This window comes from Petaurus breviceps, unplaced genomic scaffold (assembly GCF_028583685.1).
Source record: "Petaurus breviceps papuanus isolate PSGF00001 unplaced genomic scaffold, PetGlider_PUasm1.0 186, whole genome shotgun sequence".
Taxonomy (NCBI): domain Eukaryota; kingdom Metazoa; phylum Chordata; class Mammalia; order Diprotodontia; family Petauridae; genus Petaurus; species Petaurus breviceps.
Window position 1 is genome coordinate 14,774,631 of NW_027185798.1, and position 20,959 is coordinate 14,795,589.

Here is a 20,959-nt window from a genome sequence, read left to right on the forward strand (position 1 = left end):
GGCAGAAAAAGAGGGGCTGCTGAAAAGCATCAAGTATTGTAGAAAAACCAAGGAGGTTAAAGAATGAACTGTGTTTGTTGGTGAGGAGACCTTTGGCAGGATGCCCTATACAAAGCCCAAATGGACGAGTCATTCCTTGTGGCTAGTGAGCTCTCCCATGTGCCCTTTTCTCTTTGTTGACTGTGAGGATTACACCAAGCCTAAGATCACTGGGAGGCCACCTCAGTGAGACCCACAACTGATCAAAAGAGATGGGTCCAACCATGCATATAGGAAAACTCAAGTGGATGAAAAATGCATATCACTCTGACGACAACACACAGTTGTTGACACAGCTCCTGAGTCATTCCATCAACAAAGACACATGTCAGATGGACACTGCAGGAAGATGATGAGCTATGATGAGCCAAATGAAAAGGAAGAGAGCAGTATGAAATTCAACAGCACTGTCAAGGGTCCCAAGTTGCTCCCTGTCATAAAAACCAACTGTTTTAACACCAATACTCTCCCCTCAAAGCAACAACTCATAAGATATTCCAATCTTCAAAGAAGCAAAACTGTGGGTGACCTAGAAGATGACAGAAAGATGTTGGACATAAGCAGACTGAAGCACGTTATTATGAAGACTTTAAGAGTCATAAGAGATCTCATCCATGATGGGCTCAATTCAATAAACACTTATTAAGTGCCTACTGTGTGCCAATCACTGTGCTAAGTACTGAGGATACAAAAAGAGGCCAAAGACAATCCCTGCCCCAAGCTTACAATCTAAAAGGGAGAGAACGTGCAAATACATAGAGAGCAAGCTATATGCAGGATAAGCAGAAAATCACTAAAAGCAGGAAAGCAGTGGAATTCGAGGGGCTGGGGAAGGTTTCTGGTAGAAATTTTAGTTGGGACTTAAAGGAAGCCAGGGAGGTCAAAGGGTGGAGCAGAGGAAGGAGAGTGTCCCAGGTATATGGGGATGGGGGTGGGGGTCGGGGAGGTGAATCAGAGAAAACACCTAGAACCAGAAAAAGAGGAAAACTCGTCCCAGAGCAAGGGAGATCACTGATGGACAGTCTACCTGCTATGCGGGTTAATAATAAATAGGAAAAGATCCCCTATTCACTGGACACATCCTCAGTGAAAGATATCTGTGTCCCGGGGATCTCGCTAAGATCAAAGCTTGGACTGATCTGCTTTGGTGGAGGGAGTCAATTCCTTATACCAATGAAATCACCAGTCTAGACTCCCATCTCCAAGGGAGGGAGCCAATTCCTTCTACCAATGAAATCACCAGTCTAGACCCCCATCTGCAAGGTCTCCTAGGAATCCTCCACAGGAAGAGAACACACACATGTCCTGGGGGGCAAGAATCTCTACCTCCGGTTCCTAAAATGGTAAGAAGACAATTACCTTTTTGGTCAAGTTTCTTTAAAGTAGGAGGCTCATTCTCTGCTTTGCATCCAGGCACCTCCTGGAGACACGCAAAAGAAAGAGTTTTCTTGACTCCTACCTGTAAGCCATTTTAATCTGAGCACCAAGGCCTATTGTTGAGCACTTGGGAATCTGCCACTTACTTAGCCAGGAGAGAAAGTAATTAAAAGCCTGTGTACAGGGAATCAGAAAATTGGAAAATACAGGTTTCTTCACTTGCTTGGGGTGCTAGCTATAGCCTGGCTAAGCCTTGCTGTGACATCCGTCCGTCTTTGTCACCATCAACCCAAGAAAACCTGTACAAGAAAGTGACCTCTACAAAGGGGTTTCTTAGCCTGGCGTCTGTGGACTTGTTCATTTTTCATTTTGATAACTATATTTCAACCCAACTGGTTTCCTTAATGATCCTGTGTGTTTTGTTTTATGCATTTACAAACATGATTCTAAGAAGAGGTTCACAGGCTTCACCATTCTCCCAGGACAAACAAAAAAAGTTAATAAAACCTGGGTTACAGCACCCTGGAGCTGGAGGCATCCAGGCCCTCCTAGGAGCAGAGACCTCTCTGACTCCCAAGGCAAGCCATCCTACTGCTGGACAGCTCCAGCCACCCTCCAGCCAGTTCCTACCACACCTCAGGTAAATGTCTGTTGAATGTGAATCTCAGTTTGCCCTCTGAAACCACACAGAATAATAACTCTATCTTCCTGACGGAGAGCGGTCCTACTTTGTGAAAAAAAAGGCCTCTTTCCCAGGTCCTTTGACCAATCTTGAGATAGTTTGGCGTCCTCTCAACCACTAAGATTATCTCCCCCTACATATGTTGTCTCAATCTCGGGGAATCTGTTTTGCTTGACTGTGCAGATTTGGTACAAGTTTATTTTTCTTTTTTCCAGAGTCGGAGGGAGAGAAAATAAATGCTCGTTAATTAAAATTAAACTTAATTTTCTGGGGGGAAAAATTTAGTAAGCTAGCCAGAAGTGTACACAACGCTCCAGGTGCGGTGTGACTGAAACAAAATCCAATGAGACCATCATCCCCTTTGTTCCAGACGCCAGATCTCGGTACCTTAGAGAAGACAGTGCTGTCTCTTGCCCTTGAATTCCCTTTCCTCATCTTTCCACGCAGCAGCCAGAGGGCTGGGTTGAGAGGTGGATGACTAGCAGAACCAAACCTGGTTCTGCCATTAGTTGGTGGGGTTACGTCAGTCAGGTCACTGTCTGATCCTGAATTTGTTCCCATATAAAGTTAAGAGTTTGGGCCAAAGCTCTGAGGTCATATGAAACCTCCAAGGATTTCTAACTAGGTATTCCATTGTGCTCTCTCTCACTGAATATAAGGAAGCCTCCCTGGAGATATAGGACCAGAAATCCACTAACTGTGACATTAGGGCAAGTATCTGAGACTCTCTTAGCAGTCAGATACTGCAATGGATAGAGTAAAGGGCTCGGAACCAAGAAGACTCGTCTTCCTGAGTTCAAATCTAGCTTCAGACACTTACTAGCTGAGTGACCCTGGCCAAGTCACTTCACCCTGCTTGCCTTAGTTTCCTCATCTATAAAATAAACTGGAAAAGAAAATGGCAAAGTGCTCCAGTATCTCTGCCAAGAAAACCCCAAACTTAGAGTCATAAAGAGCTGGACATAACTGAACAATAACAAAACTTGGCCTCTCTCCCTACATCATCTGTAGACTTAAAGTGACTTTCTACAACACAGGGCAAACCGGCAGCTGTAAGGAGACATAAATTAGTTAAGACATTAAGTCATTCTCCAACAAGGGGCAGAGAAAAGGATATGGTTCTGATCCTAGGAGAGAGAAGTTTAAAAAAAAAAAAACAGTAACTGAGCTACAAAATCATCTATTTGTTTTCCAGATTAGGCATCACAGTAAATCCAGAGCACAGCAGTATATCGCCACAGGCAGATTTCTGATTAAGACCTCAAGAAAACTGGTGTCACAGTTTTGGTGGTGGGAGGGGGCAGTCCAGTCATTCTGGAAAGCAAATTGGAGCAATGCCCCAAAAGGCCCTAGATGGCCACAGTCTGTGACCCAGTGACCAGGTGACTAAGCCTGCACCCCAAAGAAAGCAAAGAAAGTAGGAAAGGCCAAATGTACAAAAGTGTAGCAAGCAAATAACTGGAAACTGAGAGGGCCTTCATCAACTGGGGAATGGCTACGCAAACTACAGTATGTGAATGTACTGGGAATACATTCACGTGGGGGGGAGGGGTTGTTGGGGTTTTTTGGAGGGCAATTGGGGTTAAGTGACTTGCCCAAAGTCACACAGTTAGTAAGTGTGTCAAATGTCTGAGTCCAGTGAATGGACTGTTGTACTCCTGTGCCATAAGAAATGAGGAAACACATGGTTTCAGACAATCCTGAGAAAATGTGCATGAACTGATGCAGAACAAAGGGAGCAGAACCAGGAGAACAATTTAAACAATAATAATAATATTTTAAAGACAAACAACTATGAAAGACCAATGACCAGCCACAATTCCAGGGGACCCACGAAGAAGCCCACTTCCCCACTCCTAACAGAGAAACGCCGGACTCGGGGTACAGAATGAGATACGCACCTGGGGCACGGCCAATGCAGAAAGAGGTTTTTCTTGACTGCACATGATGGCTGTGTGATGTGTCCTCTCAATCCTCTGAGTTATTCTCTGAGTAACAGAACAGGGGCCTATCTATGAGTAGCGGGAGTTTTCTCACCTGAAGCTCACTGGTCTCAACATATATGCCAGTGGGAAAAATCTTCCCAGACCCTATGGTCTGTGCTCCTCCATCCTGGAGCCCTGAGCAATGTTTTCCCATATCCACCTGCTAAAATCCCCCTAATCCATGGGAACTGTCTTTGAAAAATCTTCTTTCTGAGCTGGAAAACAAATTTTACAGCCAGTGTTTCTAATAAAGGCCTCACTTCTCACATATATAGAGAATTAAGTCAAATTTATAAGAATACAAGTCATTCCCCAGTTGATAAATGGTCAAGGGATATGAACAGGCAGTTGTCAGATGAAGAAATTCAAGCTATCTACAGTCATATGAAAATGTGCTCTAAATCACTATTGATTAGAAAGATGCAAATTAAAACAACTCTGAAGTGCCACCTCACACCTATAAGATTGGTTAATATGACAAAAAAAAGGAAATTGACAAATTCTGGAGAAGATGTGTTAAAACTGGCACACTAATGCATTGTTAGTAGAGTTGTGAACTGATCCAACCATTCTGGAGAGCTACCTGGAACTGTGCCAAAGTGCTATAAAACTGTGCATGCCCTTTGATCCAGCAATACTACTTCTAGGTCTATATCCCAAAGAGATCATAAAAATGGGAAAAGACCTATATGTACAAAAATATTTATGGTAGCTCTTTTTGTGATGACAAAGACCTGGAAATTGAGGGGATGCCCATCAATTAGGGAATGGCTAAACAAGTTGCGGTATATGAATGTAATGGAACAGTATTGTTCTATAAAAAATGATAAGTAGGTGGGCTTCAGAAAAACCTGGGAAGACTAACATGAACTGATGCTGAGTGAAGTGAGCAGAACCAGAACACTGTACACAGTAACAGTAACACTGTGTGATGACCAACTTTGATAGACTTACCTCTTCTTAGCAATTCAATGATCTAAGACAATTCCAAAAGACTCACGATGGAAAATGCTGTCCACATCCAGAGAAAGAACTATGGAGTCTGACTGCAGATCTAAGCAGACTGTTTTCACTTTTTTTTTGTTTTTTCTTTCTCATGGTTTTTCCCTTTTGTTCTGATTCTTCTTTCATAACATGACTAATGTGGAAATATGTTTAATATGATTGTACATGTATAGCCTATATCAGATTGCTTGTTGTCTTGGGGGGGGAGGGGAAAGGGGAGGAAAGGAAGAAAGGAGAAAAAAAAGTGGAACTAGAATGCTTATATATGCAGTCAGAATCCATAGTTGTTTCAACAGAAGTGGAAAAAAAAAAAACCCTCCCAGGGGGGGGGGGGGGGGGAATCCTCCTTCTGTTTCTCCTGGAGGAAGTACTGGGGTCACTGGAGGGGCCTATGTTATATGAAAAAAAACCAAACCTATTTCTGTGTATTCTCTCTTAACCCTTTCTCCCTTGGTGATCTCACCAGTCCCCATGACATCACTATCACCTATACACAGAGAATTCCCAGATCTATATATATAACCAGCAGGCCTGAAGTCAGGAAGACCTGAGTTCAAATCCCATCTCAGACACTAAACAGCCACATCACTGGGGAAGTCACCTCACTTCCATTCCCCTCAGTTTCCTCGTCCATAAAATGGGGGTGATAACAGCGCCTCCCTCCCAGGATTGTTGTGAGCCTCCAATGAGATGAGAATGATGAAATGCTGAGTACAGTGCCTGGCACACAGCAGGCGTGATAGAGGCGCCCGTTCCCTTTCCCCACGCGCTCCCCCGCTCTCTGAGCCCGCATCATCGCCCGCACAACTTCCCACTGCATGCATCCACAGGGATGTCTCCTGCGCATCCCAAACTCCAAAACAGGCTCCATCACATTCTCTGCTTCAGACATCCGCCATCCTTCCTGTGTCATCCTCAATTCCTCCAGGGGACAAGGGGGACAAAGGTCCATAGATACATGTAAGAAGCATCAAGAGGCCCGGTGTGGCTGAGCCACAGGGGCACGAAAGGGAACTCTGTGCAGCGGCTTCCTGGCGCCTCTGTGCAGCGGCTTCCTGGCCCCTCTGTGCAGCGGCTTCCTGGCCCCTCTGTGCAGTGGCTTCCTGGCCTCTCAGGGCAGGACGAGGCCAGCCTGTAAAGAGCTTTCAAAAACGATGACAATCGCTAACGTTTCTATAGCTCTTTAAGATCTACAAAGAACTTTACTTAAACCCCTTCACTTAATCCTCACCATGCGGAAGCATTTATAGGGCACCTACTGTATGCCAGGCACTGTGCTAAGGACTCTACAAATAGCATCTCATGAGATCCTCACAGCTGTGGAAGGGAGGTGCTGTCATGATCCTCATTCTACAGATGAGGAAACTGAGGCTCTGGGCACTAAAATGACTTGCCCAGGATCACACAGCCTGAGTTCTCCTGACTCCACACTGGAGCTCTCACCACTACAACACACGGCCTCTCAAAACACCGGTCCTCCCTTTGTAGGAAAAGAGAATATCTTGCATGTCCCAGAAAAAAAGGAAAAAAGGAAAAAAAGAAAAGGAAAAAAGACCATGCTCTGGAGAGCGACGAGCCCAGCCTGGTGCCCACAGACGTCTTTCCATCTGATCCTCCCACCTTCACTACAGCACAAGCGAGACAGCATCCTCACTTTACAGAAGAGGAAACTGAGGCAGACAGAAAATGACTTGCCCAGCACTCCCAGTGTCCGAGGGAGGACTCGACCTCGGGTCTTCTGATTCCAAGGAGAGTGTTCCATATACTACCTCACCCGGGTGAAGGTTGAAACAAAATGATGACGGAAATGCTATAATATTTTAATATTTTTTAAATAAAAATAAATCAATATCTTCCTGGTCCCGATTTTCATGGATCCAAATCCAAATTGCCCCAGAGGTGCCCTTCTTGCACAATGATGGATGCTGGCCCCTCCCTCCCCACAGCAGAAAGCTGAATGCCCCAAGTCCACAGGCCAATGAGCAAAGGAAGGAAGGAGAAGGAATTCGCTGGTGCTTACGTTCACACCTCATATTTTATAATTATTAAATTTCAATTAATTCAAGCCAAAATTATCAGATGCCTACTGTATACTGGGCATTGAGGGTCCACCTCTATCATCTTAGCTGCCTTTAAGTAAACAAAAGAGTTTTCTCATTCTGCAAGTACAAATGAATTTCCTAAGAGTGTCTGAACTTCATCAATCTTCTAATGTCCTTCCAAGACCCAAGCTCAACCCACTCTCTTCAGTGCCCTTCTAATAAGGCTGCAGGCTTTGTTTGTGCTGATAAATAATTAGCAGGACCACAGGTACCCAAGGGTTCCCTCATTAATCTGGCCATGATTCCTCCCACGGTGGATATCAGGTGCCTCACTGGTATCACATAAATGCCAGGATCTACAAAACGCACAGGGCTGATTCTCAGGGTTCACATTAACACTTAATTGTGCTCAAAGTCTTTGCCTTCTTGGCAATCAAATTCAATGCATCTGACATGATACCAATCAAAATACCAAAACTAATCACAGAATTAGATAAAAGTCAAAATAAAATTCAAACCGAAAATGAGAGCTCTAACAAAGCCCGGTTAAGGGGAACTTGCCATCACACAGATCCAAATGTGTTCTATGAAGCAATAATGATTTTGTTTTAACTCTGTGGTACTGGGGGGGAGAAAGAGAGAGAACAGATCAATGGAGCAGACTAGAGAACCCAGAAACAGAATCCAGGGGATGTAAAAGGTTGATAAACTCATGTCTCAAAAACACTGGGGAGTAAAATCATTATTAAATAACATCTCCTGGGAAAACAATAACGGCATGGCAAAAAATGATTTTAGGTCTATTCCCCAGACCATACACTATACTACAATAAACTCTAATCAGATTGTTGTTCTCAAGGCTAAAAAAAAAACATTTTTTAAAACCAGAAGAAGGAATAATATACTTCAGCCAACTATGGAAAGGTTGAACATCTTTATTAATTAAACAAATGGAAGAAATTACTGGACAAAAGCAAGGAGCTTGATTAAGTAAAGAAAAAAATGAAACTGGGCAACAGCCCAAAAATAAAAGGGAAAGAAGCATATTGGGGAGAAATAGTGATAGTGAACATATCAGCAAAAGGCCTGACTCCAGGATCTCCCAAGGAATGATGGCTGAATGGCCCCAGGCAAGAGCCTTCCATGGGAAGCCAAAGGCCTTTGTCCCCACCCTACCTGATGCTACTTAATAACCATGTGACCTTGAGCAAATCACCTCCCCTCTTTAGGCCTCAGTTTCCTCACCTGTAAAATAAAAGGAGATGAAGAAGATAATCTCTAAAAGTCTCTTCTTCCCTGCAACTCTTAAGATCCTATGATATAAACCCATAAGATCTGCCCACATTCATTCCCCAATAGAGAGATGGCCAAAGAATGAGAAAAGATGATTTTTGAGACTAAAGATACAAATTGTTAATAACTGCAAGAAGAGGTGTTCGAATTCCCTAATGTAACAAAAGTGCCTCCAGACAGGACCTCATCAAGGCCCATTTCATTGGTAAAAACTAGAGTCCTCTTGACCCCATTTGACTGACTGTTGTCCGCTCCCCGGACCACTGCAAACTCTGGGGGCACAAAAGGGCAACACCCAACAAGAATGACAAAGCCCACTCCTGCCCTCAGCTCCAGGGACACCATGGCAAAGTTTTAGTAACAACAATGACCATCAACAATGGCCAGCTTGTGTAAGCACTATGCAATGCAGCATCTCCGGTCCTCACAGCAGCACTGTAAGGTAACTATCATCCCTGTTGTACAGAGTTAAAGTGACTTGCCCAAGGTCATACAGCTAGGGTAGAATTCCATCCAAGGTCCTTCTGGTTTCACGGACAGCACTTTAGTCACACAAAGAAGACCAAAAAGGCCAACATATTCTGATCTGGCACCTGAAATGGAACTCCACATCACCCGTCTTTTAAGTGAACACATTACAATAGTAAAGATTTTATTACACTTCTGGCATCAGTTCAGAAGTTAGTGGGAACCTCACTAGTGTTTGTGAAAGGGACTCCTACATTTATGACTCTGCTTCTCCTATTTAAGCACACCAAGGTTTGTTAATATGCTCAAAAGTGACTGGGGTCCTTTGGGCTAAGCAAGACTTGGGAAGACCATAGGACTTGAATGGGCAACGGAGGAACTGTTCATTCCTTGAAGCTCCTTTCCTAATCTGCCAACATGAGCTTGGTGGTTAATAACCAAAAGTAACACGATCATTGCAATAAATGTTTCTTGAATTGAATTTGTTGTTGCAGCAGGTGAAAGACCATCTTTAAATCCAACACACGCATATGCACTTACTTACTCACAAATTCCCGAGAGAAAATTAGAGACGACTATTATTACTATTATTCATGAATACACTTTATAAATATGGTCTTAAAGGTTAAAGGAGCAATGAAATTCTCCAGAATCAGCCTTGGCAAATCAGTATTTCAAGTTTATCACTGTCTCCCAGCTGTGAGAAAGGCTCCGTGTTCAAAGATGGCACATCTCTGATTAACAGTCATGGCCTTAGGGCTAAAAATAGGTGCACTTGGTGCCACATGAATGTGTGGAGCACATGGTGAGTGAATAACTCTGGAGGACAGAGAAGAGAGCTGCGGTGTGTCTGAATCTAGAGCCAAGGGGAAAGGGAAGGTCAAAACCTGCCCAGGATCAGTCTGCCAAGGGGAGCTTTCCATCAAAGTGACTTATCTGGCGAAGGATCTCGTAGAAGGACCGAGGGGGAATCGGAAACATCCAAACAAGGCAAAAATAAATAAACACCCTCAAAGAACTGAGCCCACAGGATCTAAAAGGGGCGAAATGTGGAGCGGCGATTATTTGGCACAAAGCAGAGAAGGTTAAGGGCAAAGGGTAATTTCTGTTTAACATTTCATCTCCCTGGAGGACAATTAGAAAAGGCTTAAGTTGTTAGGAAGATTCAGGATACACGTTAAGAAAGTCCCCTGATATTAGGGGTTTCTCACCTCAGGGAAGTCACAGAGTATAAGGAAAAGAAGCCTGGGCCCAGAGTCAGACAGCCTGACTCACCGTCTACCCTATCCCCTTCCTGAGCCTCACTGCCCCACTCCCACACTCAGTTTCTTTACCTGTGAAATGGGAATGATCACACCTGTGCTACATATTCAAAGGAGAGCTGTGCAGGTGAGCAGGGGTGGGGAACTTAGTGACTGAAGCAGGCAGATGCGTTTGCACCTTCAGAGACACCATCTCATTGGAGCTTCCTGACGACCTGGGAGGCAGGTGAGAGCATTTTTACCCCCATTTTACAGATGAGGAAATCTGTGAGACTCAGGCTTTAGGAAGCCACAGCCACTAAGAAGCAGAGCTGGGAGGGGAAGCCAGGCCTGTGGACGACACCTCACTGACCCTCCCCGGGGTATCATAGATGGGAACAACTGAGGGACAGCCTGGTCCAATCTCCTCACTTTAGAGGGGAGAAGACTGAGACTGAGAGAAACCAAGGGCCCCACCCACAATCAGAGAAGTTAGTCAAGGGCAAGGCCAAAACTTGAATCCAAGTCCAATAGTCACAGCTGACTCTTCATGACCCCATTTGGAGTTTTCCTGACAAATATACTGAAGTGGCTTGCCATTTCCTTCTCCAGTTCACTTACAGATGAGAAAACTAAGGTAAGCAGGGTTAAATGACTTGCCCAGGGTCAAACAGCATGAAAGTATCTGATGTCAGATTTTAACTCATCTCTCCCTGTCTCCAGGTCCAGGGTTCTATCCACTACACCACCTAAGCTGCCCTTTGAGACGTCTATCTTTGTCCTAAATTCTTATGATAAAGGCAGCTGGGTAATTATTGGCTAAATTGGCCAGGGAAGGAGGCAGGGAGAGAGATTGAGAAGGAAGACAAACAAGGAATTAATATGACTATTAGAAAAGTGTGCGGCACAATCAACATGTTTCCAAAACACACTGATGCATCAGCATTACAAAGGGATCAAAATAGAGAGGGCTCAAAGGACTCCAGAGAGGAGAAGGAAAGGCAGGATGTCCACTGGGCCCCAAGCCAGACTCCTCCTGTCCACTTGGGCTCCTAATAAGCCCTGACTTGCTGCCTTGGGGCAGGCCGACCAAGCCCCTCATCTCTGCCCCACCTGCTAAACAATCCCAGGTTTCAGCCCAAGTTCAACTCCAAGTGTGAGTGAAGCCAGAATTTTACAAAGGGCGAGCAGATAAAGTAAAGCCAGCAGGGACCTTGGGGCAGAAGGCCATGTCTGAGCATGTTTGCTAGCCACCTGACCTGATTGGGTCAGTTTCCTGCCCCCACATCCATTTCTTCTTCTCTAAAGGAGGTAATCAAACTAGCCCTTCCAAATTCCAACATCTGCTGCATGGATCAAGTGAACCAAGGCACAGGTGCCCTGAGAAGCACAAAGTTATTATTCGGATGTTTAATATAATAGCTAATATGTGACAGGCACCACAGAAAGCACTTTACAAATATCTCTTTTTTTGAGACTAACCCTGGGAGGTGAGTGCTATTATTATCCCCCTTTTAGAGTTAAAGAAACAGAGGTTAAATGACTTCCCCAGGGTCACACAGCTAGTTAGTGTCTGAGGCTAGATTTGAATTCAGGTCTTCCCAACTCCAGGCCTAGTGTTCTATCCCATGGAGCGCCTATATTATTGGGACTCAATTAAGAAAACACTGACTGCCAAGATGAGAGTGCTACACACAGCTCAGTCTTTCTTTTGCTAAATTTATGAGTGGTCAATACACACAAAAGTAGCTGTCACACTTTGAATATGATGAATGAATAGAAATTAATATCCTGCCGTATTAGTCATTTGAGAGATTTTAAATGACCCATGTGGCCAATAAAGTTTAAAAAAAAAAATACTGGGCTTTGTGTTCATATCTTATTAGTCAGTTCAAGATAAACATGAACAAAATTCATTTGGGAAAACAAAAGATCTAGAATATTAAGGGAAAGGATGAAAAAAATTAAGGACAAAGTGTGCATGTATAAAACAAATAACCATTCCCAACAGATAAATGGCCAAAGGATAGGAACAAATATTTCTCAAAAGAAGAGGTGCAAAGTATTCACAACCACATAAAAAAAAATTCTCCAAATCATTAACAAGAAAAATGCAAATCAAAACAACCCTGAGGTTTCACCTCATACCCTGCAAATTGGCAAAAATGACAACGGTCAGTGTTGGAGGGTCTGTGGGAAAATAGGTACACTGATACATTGTTGGTGGAGCTATGAAATGGTGCAACCATTTTGGAAAGCAATTTGGAATTATACAAATAAAGCAACAAAAACGTCCGCACCCTTTAGGCCAGAGACTCCATTACTGGGCTTATGTCCCAAGGAGTCCCTTCAGAAGAAAAAAGGTCCCATATATTCCAAAATATTTACAACAGCACTTTTTTGTGATAGCTAAGAATTAGAAATAAGTAGATAGAGGCAGCCAGGTAGCACAGTGAGTAAGAGCACCGGCTCCAGTGTCAGGATGACCTGGGGATCGAATCCGGGCTCAGACACTTGGCACCCACCCAGAAACACCTGGCCATGTAACCTTGAGCAAGTTACTTAACCCCGATTGCTTTAAAAAAAAAATTAAAATTAAAAAAAAAAAAGAAAGAAGTAGATAAAAAAAAAAACAATGCAAAACAAAGTAGAGATACTCATCAATTGGGAAATGGCTAAATAAACTGTGGTACATGAACATAATGGAATACTACTGTGTTCTAAGAAATAATGTGTGTGAATCCAGAGAAACAAAGCTAGATCTGTAAGAACTAAAGCAGAGTGGAATCAGCAGAGCCAAGAAAACAACATACACACTGACTACAACAATGGAAGTGGAGAGGACAACTACATACCAAAAAATCCAAAGAAAAAATAACCAAATGTTTAAGGACCAAGTGGGAACTTGAATGAAGAGATAGGACAAGACCCCTCCAACCTCCCTTGGTGGAGGGAAGGGGTCCACAGGTCTTAGTTACACATTGCACAGGGTTTTTCAATGCATCAGTCAGTCATGCTAACTTTTCCCCCCTCTAAATAAATACTATTTATCATATGGGACGCCTCTCTGGGAGGGGGATACACAGGATGATGTAAGAAACAGAAAATATCAATAAAAACTTTTTTTAAGCATTATGTGGCAGAAGTGAAAACAGGATTTCTCTTGAAAAAGAGAAGTTCAAGCTGCCCCTGACCCTCACCCCCACCCTGACCCCAGCAGCTGTGATATGGAAAACTCAGGTTCAAAAGAAGGAGTCCATGACTCATGCAGTCAAGGGGCCAAGGCGTGAGGGAAGTGATGGTACCTTTCATCTCTATAATGAGCTAAGCACTCAGAGGCACAAGCAAAAACTCATCTTCATAGGCAGAGAATCAGTCACAAATCCTTCCCACTACAATTCTAAGTATTTTTATTTCAGAAATTGGCCACACTTAGGGGTTCATTTTGCAATTCAAATGGCTACAAACAAATGTTTCCCTGGAGAACTTCCACCAAATATTTGCCATTTATTTCCATAACCAATGATAGTGATAAGCTATTTGTCTGCTGAGTGGAGAGCATCCTATGGGGATCCAGGGAAGTATTTACTGCTGACCAGCAACAACGCCCTCTGACAATGACGGGCCAGAAGTCTGCACACCCTGAGACAGGTCATCCAGATCTCAGCTGACCCCTGGGACTGATTTAATAACGCAGCATCTTCCCGATCATGACAAAATGACACCTTCCTTTCCCCACACCTTCTCTTCCCCTCCTCAGTGTCCTGTACCTAGGATTTTGAAGCTGGAAGTGCAAATGACAGGAGCTATGCCTGAACAGCACCCGTGTGCCCCTGCCCAGAGCAAAGCTGACATCTGGGGGAGTGGGGGGCAGCTATGAATAGAGCACCGGTGTTGGAGTCAGGAGGACCTGAGTTTAAGCCTAGCCTCAGACACCTGACACACTTACTAGCCATGTGACCTTGGGCAAGTTACTTAACTCTAATTGCCTTGCCTTCACCCCTCAAAAAAAAAAGATTAAAAAAAGCTGACATCTGGGAAATACTCCCCCAAAACCACCCCAGGGGCAACACGAGCACCCACGAAAATGGTGAGAAGACGGGAAGGCATCAGAACATGAGAAACGCACAAAGCACAAGCGGAGGGAGTGGAGAGGTGGCCTCAAGGCCAGAAAGACTCCAGCCTTGTCTCTGCCACATTCAGTACAGGCTGGTGGCACTGGCGTCACTGAGCCTTGGGTGCCCTTGGCAACTCTCAGACTCTGTCCTTGAGGGCAGATGCCAATCTGCACTGGAAGAATTTCCTCCCTGGGAATTCTCATGGCAATAAAATCACAGGACTGCTATCTGCAAACCACCCCCCAAAAAAGGCCTTTGGAGCCCAAGGGCGTGAGGTGACGCCTCTGGACTGCTGGAAAGCTGCAATGAGGCCAGGCCCATGAAAGCAGCCTCAGGAGGACAAAGGGCCACGACTGCACAGGACTTAGGGCGCCACAAAGCACCCGACACCCCAAAAGAGCTTCCCAGTCATGGCGGCGCCTCAGGGAGAGTGGGAGCCAGGGCCCATCCCTCCTGCACAGCCAAGTACTCCCTTCACATCTCTTCTCTTGGCGTCCTCCACGCTCAGTTCAGTCGCAGTGCTGGTCTCCCTCAAGGTTTGGCTCAGCTGCCATCCCTGACTGGCTCATGTTCCTCCCCAATAATCTACTGTGTCTTGCAGGGCCCTAGCTGCCTATAGGCTACTCCCTCCAAAAAAAAAAATAAGTAAGCTCCCCGAGGGCAGGGCTTGTTCCATTTATACCCTTCAGTCTCTAGCACAGGGCCTGACACACACAGCACACACCCACATAGTGTCTGGTCCTTCATAAATGTTGATTTAAATGCATGTTTCCTGAATTTGTTTAAATTTGTTTTTTAAGAAAAACCACTCAAAAGGAGGAACAAAGGCTGTGAAAGCAGGGTGGTAAAGAGGCCATATCAATTAACCTTAATGCACTATTGGAGAGGCAACATGACAGAGGGCCTGGGCTCCAATCCCACCCCTACATTTCTAATCACAGGACCCTGAGCAGGTCAATTCACTGCTCTGTGCTGGGCTCAGCATCCCAAGGGGTAAATGAGGGGGCCGGCAGGATGGCCTCTAACTGCCCCTTTCAGCTCTAAATCCACTGTCCTGTGTCTCGGTGTCCTCATCTGTAAAATGAGAGGGTGCTGTCCAGCTCCAACTCCACGTCCTGTGGACATTTCAGTTAAACACTGCAGAAGAGCAGAGGGGAAGCTCTCCTCTGACCAATCTACAGGGAGGAAAGGCAAGGAAGCCTGGATGTGGCCCCAGGGCCTGCCCGCTGACCCCAGCCTTGCAAGAGGCCCTGGCCTGAACACCAGAGCCAGGGCTCTCTCTGGCCATCCTTGGCAGCACCAGGACCAGGAGGCACAATGCGCGGTTTGTGCTGCCCTCTAGTGGTGACCAGGCCACTTCCACTCACCAGAGGCCCCAGTGCCTCACTGCAAGGGCAGGAAGGAGGCCACAGGCAATGAGGAGAGGTCTCAGAAGCGCCACAGTCAGAGCAATGCTGCCAGTAACAATGATCCTAAGGGGCACTGTGTGTTTTCTCACAGGACCTCCACAACAACCCTGGAAGGGAGGTGCTGCTATCATCCCCCTCTTACAGATGAGGAAACTCAGGCAGGCAGTGGTGAAGTGACTGGCCCAGGGTCACACAGCCAGGGAATGGCTCAGGCTGGATTTGAACTCAGGTCTTCCTGACCCCAGGCCTGGCATTCTGTCACTCTGCAGACCCCCAGGGACTTCTAAGGCCCAAGGCAGTGGGCAGCAAAGCCCAGTGTTTCATTCAAGGGAGTATGGGCCAAGAAGAGACCACTGCAACCAAGGTGCCCCTCATGGCAAAACTGGGACAACCCTCATACAGTACAGTCAGGGGAACCGAGACCCATTCCCCATTGGCCCTGAAAACGTGCCCACGTGTGGAGGTCATGCCAACACATACACACACAGACAGCATAGGGGCCGTCTGCAAGATAACCCAGGACGGACACTTCCATAAAGAATGCAGAAGGTACATGATGCAGCCACTGGCCATAACATCACATGCAACGGCCAGAGACCCAGCCACGGCCAAGGGGGAGGGAGGTGCCTTCTCAGATCACTGCAATCGTGTTGTGTTCTAGCTATTATTGGCGTTGTTCTTACCATTTCCTACAGGCCAATAGCATCCCGCTGCATTCACAGGCACAGTTTATTTAAGTCATTCCCCAAACTACAAAAAAAAATGCTGCTGCAAATATCCTGGCGCATTTTGACCTCTGTTTGTATGTCTGACTTTCTTGGGGTATGTGCATCTTCAGCAGACCTGAAGATCAAACACTTTGCTCTTTTTAGTTGCTTTTTCAGCATAATGCCAAATTTCTTTCAGCTCCATCCACCATGTAGTAGTATACCTGTCTACCTAACCTCTCCCACATGACTATCTCCATTTCTTGAAATCTGGGAAAATCTACTAGGTGTGAAAAGAAATGTGAGAGCTGTTTAGATTTGCATTTCTCTTATTAATAACAATTTGGAGCACTCTTTCAAATGGTTGGCGGTTTTCGATTTTTGAAAACAGTTCATCTCCTTGACTCACCTATCTATCCTAGAATGGTGTGGGGTCTCATGTATCTATGCGAGTTCCCTTCCTATCTTGGATATAAGCCCCTTATCATGGGACAGTCAGAGGTGAAAGAGACCTTGAAGTCCAATGAATCTAGTTCCCCCAATTTTATAGATTAATAAACAGAGATTAAGTGGGTCAAACAGGCAAACAGAGATTAAGTGACTTGCTTAAGGTTATACAGCTAGTAAGTGACTGAGGCAGGTTTTTAACTCAAGGCCTTCCTGATTCCAAGACCTGTGCCCTACTAGACCACACTGACATTTTGCAGATTTACTGTAAACATTTTTTTTTTACCAACTAAATGTTTCCCTCCTTAGCCTACTTGTGCTGATTTTGGTAGTACAAAACTTTTTCCATTTCATCTAACTGAAATCATTTTGTCTTTTGTGATTACCTCTGTCCCTTGTTTAATTAAGAATTCTCCCTGTCTCCCTCTCTCCATAGCAATGAAAGGCACTTGATCTGGATCTCTTCAGACTGTCTTTGATGCTGTGATCTTTAATATTCAGGTCACCTGAGCAGGTGACCTACCTGTGGTAAGTGGTGTGAAATGCTGGCCTGATCCGAATTTCTGCCAATCCCATCATCCCAGCATATAAGATATATATATGTAATATATATATCATATATAAATATATAATGTTATATATAATATATATTATAAATATATTATATAAATGTAATATACAAAATAAGATATATAATATATATCTTATCTATAAGATATATATGCATATATGATATAAGAATATCAGGTGGCGAGCTTTTCTCCAAGCACTTTATGTTCTTAGGCTGGTTTTGCTGATCTGGGGTGGTTGGGTTTGGATTTTTTTTTTGGTTCTTTCTTCATTATTCTTTGTTAGAAAAGACACTTCTTTGAGTAAGAGAGGAAAGGAATATATCACACACACACACACACACACACACACGTGGAAACAAACAGGATGTTAAAACCACCAATGTGCAATGTATAAACAGATCATAAGAGTCTGAAACACAGCTTAATGAACACAGGGCTGCTTTTTTTTCCCACAAAGCTGTTCTAGACCACCACCACCATCATCACTGCCATTATGACAACCAGCATTTACAGATGGATCACTGGAGAAGCTCTTAAAAAGCACTTTCCATGTGTTGTCCTCACAATAACCCTGAGAGACAGGTACTATCATCAACCTCATTTTACAGATGGAGGAACTGAGGCAAACAGAGGTTAAGTGACTTGCATAGGATCACCCAGCTAGTGAGTGTCTGTCCCGACTCCCAGCCACGGCCCTGTGTCCTCACCCCTCAGCATCTCAGACATCTGGTCACTCTTTAATAAAGATAAAAGATAATGTCGTTTTCAAACAACCATGGACTCACTGTCTTGGCATCCCAAGCTCACAGCTTTACAGCTTCACATCTCTTCCCTCACAAGGGCCGGACCCTCTAAAGCAGGGATGGGGAACCTGCAACCTCGAGTCCACATTTGGCCCTCTAGGTCCTTGGGGGCAACCTTTACAGAACAAACCCTTTTATTAAGGGGATTTGTTCTGTGAAGTTGGGACTCAGTCAAAGGGCCGCACTTGAGGATCTAGGGCCGCATGTGGCCTCGAGGCTGCAGGCTCCCCACCCCTGAAAGCCTCTACAGATGGGCTCTGTGTCAGAGGCATGTGAAATCCATGGGTACAGGAAGAAAACATTACCCCTCTCTTTATGTGTCTCTCAATCCAAAAGGACAGCATTCATATGAAGACGGCACACCGTTGGCACCATCCCTCCCCCAGGGCGTAAGTGACATTTCATGTACATTTCCCATGGCATCCCACGGAGTAGCAGGAGCCCTGCAGGCCACAGGGGTGGAGGGGCATCCTTTCCCATCCATCACTTCCCTTTCAGCATACCATGTGCCTGACTTTGTGGATTTACATATTTAGCTTTAACTAAATGAACCCCCACACAACGGCCAAGAAGATGAAGAAGGCCCTTGCCAGGAATGCACAGACTGCAGAAAACACAACTAACAGGAGCAGGAGAGCTTGGTCGCAATAACGCTCGCTGTTAGCCATGAGGCCGCGTCAGACCAACAAGACGCCACACGGGCAGGTGCACCGCCTTTCTTATGGCTCAGACCTGAGCTCGAGAGCAGCTCCTGGTTTTTCTTAGACAAGAGGCGAAGGATCCCAAGGTGGCTGAGCTCATCTGGGACAGAGGGGCTCTCGGAGAGTCAGCAAACATAAACACACGTGATCTGGCCCTTCTGGGAGGGAGCAAGAAAGTAGCTGCTTTTTGAAAAAAGCTCATGCAATGGGTGAGCACCAGGAAAACACAATGGAGCTGCCTCTGCCATCATGGCTTTCTTTTATTTATTTTTTTTGGAGGGGGGAAGGCAGGGAAATTGGGGTTAAGTGACTTGCCCAAGGTCACATGGCTAGTTTTTGTGTTAAGTGTCTGAGGCCACATTTGAACTCAGGTCCTCCTGACTCCAGGGCCAGTGCTCTATTCACTGTGCCACCTAGCTGCCCCCCATCATGGTTTTCTTGCTGAAAACAATGTGTCACCTCTAAAAACTCTCAGTATACAGATACACCTTTACACTTGGAAACAGAATTTTCTAAACTATCCAAAAATCTTTCAGATTCCGTGTTTCCCGGAATTCGGAACCATTTGTTAAAAATATAAACATGCAACTCCTGATGAATTTGCGAGAACAACAGCTCGGCAGAAGGGAAGATGGAAATTTACCAGCCGGAACCTCTGCATGATGGGTGGATGAGAGCCACCACATGGCCAGGGCCACGGCTAGCAAACACGGACTTCCCTCGGGGCCTGCTGCTCTCTGGGAGCTTTTTCAGCTGTGACGGCCACTGACGCCAAGCACTGAAGAGAGCTGAGCTCCAGAAGCTCTAACATCCAGCATGACCAGGATGGTCCCAAACAGCGCATCAGGCCACTGCCAGGAAGCCCTGCGGCTATATCTCATTTTAGTGGTAAGAAAGGGGGGAGGGAGGGGCAGTCTGTACCATTAATAGAGAAAATAAAATAAATATTTTAAAGACATTTGCCAGCTGTGTGATCCTGGGCAAGTCACTTCACCACCGCCTGCCTCGATTTCCTCACCTGTAAAATGGGAATAGCAGCAGCAGCTGCCTCTCAGAACTGTTGTAAGGACAGAAATGCGATGTTTGCCGAGAGCTTTGTGAGCCTGAAGGCGATATACAGATGTTAGCTCTTACCAACCATATTGTTAGAACATTGTTATCTTTATTTCTTGACTTTCAGTTTCTGTTTGTGTGCTTTCTAATGTGATGGCTTTATAACATAAGGTCACAAAACACAGAGAACTGGCCTCCACACAAAGGAGTGCTGGGCTCGAGGCTGCATGGCCCTGGGTGAGTCATTTCTTAGTGCTCAGGGTCTGTCTAGCACCAAGAAGAGTTTGCTCACTTGGGAGCTCCCTGTGCCCATTAAGTCACAGGTGCAGCCCTTCCCCTCCACCAGGCACATAATACTTTACTGCAATAAATTAGTGGGTCAACAGTGGGCAAAGGCGCTCCACAATGTTTTACTGATGGGGTGCGTGAACTTCTCTCCTGATCTCAAGAGTAGAGCACGTCCACCTCCCACTAATCTGAGGCCATTCCAGAAGGGCCAAAGGGGGGCTAACATCCCTATAGTGCTTTAAGGTCCACCAAGCGTTTTCCATGGCTTATCTCCCCTGGTCTTCACTATAATCCTCAGCAGTGGGGGCCATTATTATCCCCATTTGATGGATAAGGGAACTGAGGCACAGAGATGGTAAAGTGACTTGCCCCAGGTCAGACATCTGGTCACTCTTTAATAAAGATAAAAGATAATGTCGTTTTCAAATAACCATGGACTGTCTTGGCACCCCAAGCTCACAGCTTTACAGCCTCACATCTTCTTCCCTCACAAGGACCAGACCTCCAGCCCACACAGCAATAAGTGAATGAGGCAATTCAAACTCAGTTCTTCCTGATTCCAAGGCAAGCCCCCTATCTAATACCTACCTGCCTTACAGCTAGCAGGGACAAAGCCTGTAGGCAAACTTCCTGTTGGCCTGTTTTCCCAGACCTCGCATGCTGGGGACAGAGGTCTGAGAGCCCCCAGCAGACAGACAGTGCCCAGAGCCCCCAGGAGGACCCCAGCAG

General features: G+C 45.3%; 1 protein-coding gene across 1 annotated transcript in view; it reads right to left on the bottom strand.

Annotated features, from left to right (window-relative positions):
• Positions 1-20,959, bottom strand: part of LOC138162044 (S-adenosyl-L-methionine-dependent tRNA 4-demethylwyosine synthase TYW1-like) — a 255,701-nt gene that overhangs the window by 217,550 nt on the left and 17,192 nt on the right. The window lies entirely within an intron of this gene.